Consider the following 6,396-nt stretch of genomic DNA (forward strand, 5'->3'; position numbering starts at 1 on the left):
ATTGGTGGAAAAGTGCTTTGTCACTGTTTGTATATTTTTTCACCAGGAACCCAAAATGCAGTCAGACATATGACTTAAAAATAGGGGGATTTTCGATGTGAATTTCCTCTAACTCCGATGTTACACTGGCTGCTACTAGCAAAGATCCTCTGTAACTGACAATATCATTTATTACAAGGTATACCTCTTCTGAGTGCTGCTCTGACGGCTGAGCTGTTACCCCTAGTGAAAACACAATGAGTAAATACTGCTTAATGCCGTCACCATTGTTGTGGTTTCCAATGCCCATGGCTAGAGTTAGGGTTAGAGTTAGAAGGACAACACTCTGTAATTGTACAACTACAAAGTACTCCTTGAGGTGAAGTCAGGTGCAGAGTTTGGATGGATCAAACACCATTCCAAATTATCCTGAAGCTATAGGATGGTGATTGGTCTTTCTAGAGAATGAAGTACCACTTCTCTGTTACCCTGTGCTGGGGGTTTTATACCCCTGTAGCCAAAGCCTAGGCACATGTTTGGCTGCTTCAGAGCATCCCATTTAGCAGTTCTTTTCTATTATACAAACTGCATGTGTACAAATGAACACCTGTGTCACTTAAAGTAGAAGAAATGACTCATTAAAATAGATGTCTTTTGAACGGAGTAAATTAAAGGGTGGTTTTGACTGACTATTATTACTATTATTATTTTTATTATTGCTAAACATTAACTAACCCTCACCTAGCAGCCAAACGCCAGTGCAGAGTGTATGTGTTTCACAAAAGCTTGGTCATATCTACTGACACACATTGTGTTACACACAGAGAGAGTGTCTGTTGGAGAGACCGTCCCTGTCTTAATCCACAGATTAAACCCTGTCTGTGAGCTGTGATACACTGCTGCACATTTGCCCTGGGGGTTGGTGGGGGTTGGGGAAGTATAGCGCCATTCACCATGAGGCAGTTAATGTGAATGCTGAAGCCCCCCTGCTGAGCAGGTTATCTACTAGACCACAACTCTACAGCCCAACACACACCAGCCTGACACACAGCGACTCTGTAAGGCTCACAGTTGATTTAGAGTATTATAAAGAACTGATAACCTTAAAGGTCCAGAATGGGATATTATTGTCTATTGTGTCATAGAAATTGATTTTGAAAACACTCTGAAATAAGAGGAGAATATTCAGGAGTGAGAAGGAGGAAACAAAATTCTAGAACTCTCTCAAATGTAGATAAATCCTCTAGAACATAGAAATATTAATTATAACAATAATAATAACTGCAATTAAAAAACATGCTATTAATTTTTTATTTACCTGAATATTTATTGTGAAAATGTGAGCGTATGTGTCGCTCTGCGAAGGACTGGCGCCCCCTCCAGGGTATGGTCCCACCTTACACCCAGTGATTCTGTGTAGGCTCCGAACCCACTGCGATCCTGTTAAGTGGTTACAGGCATGAATTAATTAATAAATGAATATTTATTTCACCAACAGAAGAGCAAAGAAAATATTTCCAGTCCTCACTTACCACCTTGACTGTATTTTGTAAATATAAACAAAGGTAGAATGGAAAAGATCCAAAAAGATGAAAGAGAGGCATGGTTACATTCTCTTGTTACAAAAATACAGTTTTTAAATCAGCTGAGATATGAGGATGCAAGTCACTTCACTCTCATCTTCATGATGCACTCTCTATCTACGACTGAATGAGGCTCAACATTGTCTTGCTGAAATAACCATGGACTTACCAGCAATATATGTTGCCATAATGATATAATTAGTGTGTCTAATATACTAATAAACACCTCCACATCAGTGGTACCTTCACAGACATACAATAGCATGAAAGATGTTGGCTTCTACACCAGTCTCTGATGAGGCTTATGTGGATGGTCCATTTTGTTGTTGACAAGAGAACTCAGCGTTTGATTTCCACTAAAACAAGCTGAACTATTGAATCATCTGTTCATAACACACATTTGCACTGTCAGATCGGGACCATTTGAGATGAGATTGAGCTTGAGTTATGGTATGGATTTCACCTCATGTAATACCTTTTCAGGTTGCTGTTCTTGATGCAGCCATGGACTATTGAGTGAGAACAGTTTTCAAAAGTACACAAAAGCCCATGAGGCTGTATTTTTCAGTTTCATGACACTTTGAATGCAGAAAACATTCTGGAACATTGCCAATGCAAGAGAACATTCTAGAATCGTGTGAATGAGGAGAACACTCCAGACATATAAGAATAGGGATAAAACATTATATAACATTCATTCATTCATTGTCTGTAACCGCTTATCCAATTCAGGGTCACACTAGGTCCGGATCCTATCCAGAATCACTGGGCACAAGGCGAGAACATGCCCTGGAGGGGGCGCCAGTCCTTTGCAGGGTGATACACACTCACACATTCACTCACACCTATGGACACTTTTGAGTGTCTTTCTGGACTGTGGGAGGAAACCGGAGCACCCGGAGGAAACCTATGCAGACACTGGGAGAACACACCACACTCCTCACAGACAGTCACCCAGAGCCATTCTAGAACACTGTGAACATTACAATGAGGAGAGAGAATATTCTACAGCAACGTAACTGTCCTCCTCAAAGTAATCGCATAGCCCCAAACCCTCCCCAAAGGGAAGTGACAAACCTAATTTTAATTCTGTACATAACTTATTACATTCATATTATCCTTTTGAATGTGGGTTTAAGGCCTCTAAGGTAAAATGTTTGAACCCCCGTTGTTAAATCTTCTCCAGTTTTGGCACACTAGCCCAGCATTTGGTTTGGCTGAAGTTTTTTGGGGGGGAACTAATATAAGACACATTTTCACACATGAGCTTATGTTTCAGTCCACAGAATCTTTCAGCACACACCTGTCAGCGCTCATACTGCTGCTGCCTGCTACTGAACCTGAGAGAATCTGATTTCCCTGAAGAATTTCCTCATAGGAAAAAATCACCCTTCTTATACTTTCACCCACGTTCTCAGAAACTAGATTACAGATAACTCTATACTATAGCAGCCCTATAGCAGAGGACTTGAGTAAAGAACCAGGCTCTCTTTCGGAGAACCATAATATTTTACCCATCTTTCCTTCTTGAGCCTAGTCTCTGGTCATTTCCTGAAAACCCTCTGCTTTATTCCCATGGGAAACACATTGCTATTTGAAGTCTGACATAGAGACTGGCCTTATTTCTACCCCTTGAAATGTCTGTGGGATCTGGTTTTCTATTAGACAAAGAAGAGTGCACAATACCAAATGTATGACATCAGTGCTGACATTTTGTCTGAATCACCTCTTTCATCAAACAATACCATTTTCTCCACAGCAAGCGAATTTCGGTTTAGATCTGCTTCTGATTTGATGGAAAAACGGAGGGGTTTTCACATGAAACTAAAATAATCAGGACTATGGGAATCCAAAGGAGAAACACAGCAGATGTGTGTAGCTGCACCAAATCAAGGTTTAATTTTTTTTATTATTGCCATGTCTCATGGTATCATTGATGCAAGGCACTGTATAGCTCTCCTGTGGAGCCTGTGGTGAAACCAGTGGTACCCAAAGTGTTTCTGCAGTGGGCTCCTTTTGTAGATAAGGACATTTTTTAGCCCATCCACTCCAACAAAGTGCTCAAACATGCCTCATTCATTTACCTTGCTGCACACCCCCTGCAACAGTAACCCCCACTTTGGGAACGACTGCATTAGACAGCGAGTGAGTGAACGCATGGGTGATAAATAAAATGTGTGTATGTATCTGAGTGAGTAATTGATTGGATGAGTCAATATGTAAATGCATGAGTGAGGAGTGTATGGCGCTGTCGATGTATATGTGTGTGTATGTGTACATGTATGTTTGAGAGTATGAATATATGTATGAGTGAATGAGTCAGTGAGTGAGTGAATGAGGACTGAATGACACCCACTATCGATTATTGTGTTAAAACAGAGTTAGTGAATGTATATTAATCATAACATTAAAACAACTCATCGCAGTCAAACAGCTGCAGAGACCTGGGGGTTCTGGGTTCGAGTCCTGCTCTGGGTGACTGTCTGTGAGGAGTTTGGTGTGTTCTCCCTGTGTCCGCGTGGGTTTCCCCCTGGTGCTCTGGTTTCCTCCCACAGTCCAAATACCAGATTGGTAGTTGGATTGGCGACTAAAAACTGTTCATAGGTGTAAGTGTGTGAGTGAATGTGTGTGTGAGTAGCACTGTGAAGGACTGGCGCTCCCTCCAGGGTGTGATTCCAGGTAGGATCCGGACCCTGAATTGGAAAAGTGGTTAAAGACAATGAATGAATGAATTAATTTTTTACAACCACCTTGTAGTTCTACAGACTGTAGTCCATCTGTTGTTCTGAAGCATATTTTTCTTTTTGTCCACTTTTACCCTGTTCTTCAATGGTCAGGACCACCACAGAGCAGCTATGATACGGAGTGTGGATGATTATCAGTGCTCCTATAACCCATATGAGCTAGGGGTGAGAAAGGACTGAATGGCAACCATTGTCGAGCGTTTTGTTAAATGCAAGTTAAGGAATGTGAGCATGAGTGCAGTGACTGAGTTAATGAATGTATGAGTGAATGAGTCACAAGCCAATCTAAACTGACCCTCAGATGGAGATCTACTCTTCATCTCCCACTCAGAGAGAAAAGCCCCATACTGGACACAGTGAACGTCTCATGCTCTGTGAAAGCCATCAGTCCACCGGAGACCCATTCTGGACTCTCTGTCTTCCTGTACCTTCCTGGAGGAGTGAGTGGGTGAGAATCCAGCACTTGGACATTGAGCTTTGCTCCATGCCACCAGTGCCATCCTGTGGTAACTTGAGAAAAAACATGTTTAACCAATAAAAGAGGAAGCAAAAACAAGTGACGTTTTTAGAAGTGTAGTGGAGACCACATTTTGCTAATGAGGCACTGAGACCAGTGCGAAGTGAGTCAAACAGTTCATTATCTGAAAGGTACCTACAAAAGCAGACTAGAATTAAACAAGTTTGATGGTATTATGTATGGTTAAGGATGCCATATTTTACTTTTAAATTTGTCTTCTGCCAGACACACACATCCAGATTAGCTTGGTTTGCTTACCCAATCAGGTGGTAAGCACATTTAATGTTAAAAGTATCTTGATGAGGTTTCCCACTAGGTCTCACTGACCACCATGTGCAAACCCAAAAGGAAAATTAAACATCCATGTAACCAGCATTTTCTGTTTGCTGTGTCATATTTTACTCAATAATGTATAGCAAACCTCAAAGCAATGCACTGTTATATATTCAGGGCCAGTATGTTCCAATAAATGTTTGCAAATGCCATTATATTTTAAGGTTGAACAAATCTTCAGTTCCCTTATCGGAAGTAGAGCTTAAAGAACTTTACCAAGAAGACACAGGGAGAACACACCAAACACTGAGGCTTGAAACCAGGACCCTGGAGCTGTAACAGCAACACTACCTGTTGCCCCACTGTGCCGCCCATCATTATTACACCCAAATCCAATTATGGTCTAGAAGATGAACTGGATTGTTTAATTATCTCGAGGGCTGCAATGGGGCTGCATGATTGGCACTACTGAACTAGGCTATCTCCAAGGTTTTGATTGGTGAGGAACCCTGGGCTGTCGGTTTTGTGAGCACATTCATGTGTTTTCCTATACTTTTCTAAGTATGTCTTCTTTCACTAACTTGTAAAACTAGAGCACACAAGACCACAGCACACAAATGAATATTGTATGGGGGAAAAATACCAGGCTGATTATATCCAGAGTTCAATGTGCTGGTGACTTTCTAACATTACTTTATAAACGCAGTCATATGCAGGAGTTTAAACACTCCTACGCTTGCATTATTTTTGTTGATTTTCAAAGTAAAAGGACTGCTACAGAACTAACCCTACTCCCTGCCACTGTTAATGCACACCTTCTGTTTATTATTTGATTTTAACATTGGAGAAAATAAACACTGTTTCAGCAAATAAATCTAGAAGCTCTTGCACACTTTAGATAAAAGCATATAGTTAAGTAAAAGGTCTGGACTTTAGCTCATGGCACCATTACAAATGCATCCTACATCATTATTCTATACATTTACTTTGCACCAATCCAAAATTTGCATTTCTGTGGAAAATTTAAAGTGAAAGCTTATAAACTGAGATCCTCCCCATTTTGTGTCAGAATCATTTGGAAAGTGTTTGCTAGCATGAAGAAGAAGGGTTTTGTTACTTAATTTGGTTGAGAGTGTGTTGTCACTAAGCCTGCTGAGGTTAAATGTTTTATTTCATCAGCAGCTGAACTGTGTTACTAAAAGGGCCAGGCTTATTATATTCTTTTGTCTCAATAAAGATACATCACATTTAGTTCGGAAGGGGTTCTATCCACAGAGAAAATATACATATATTCAGTTTC

Source organism: Hoplias malabaricus, chromosome Y (genome assembly GCF_029633855.1).
Source record: "Hoplias malabaricus isolate fHopMal1 chromosome Y, fHopMal1.hap1, whole genome shotgun sequence".
NCBI lineage: Eukaryota > Metazoa > Chordata > Actinopteri > Characiformes > Erythrinidae > Hoplias > Hoplias malabaricus.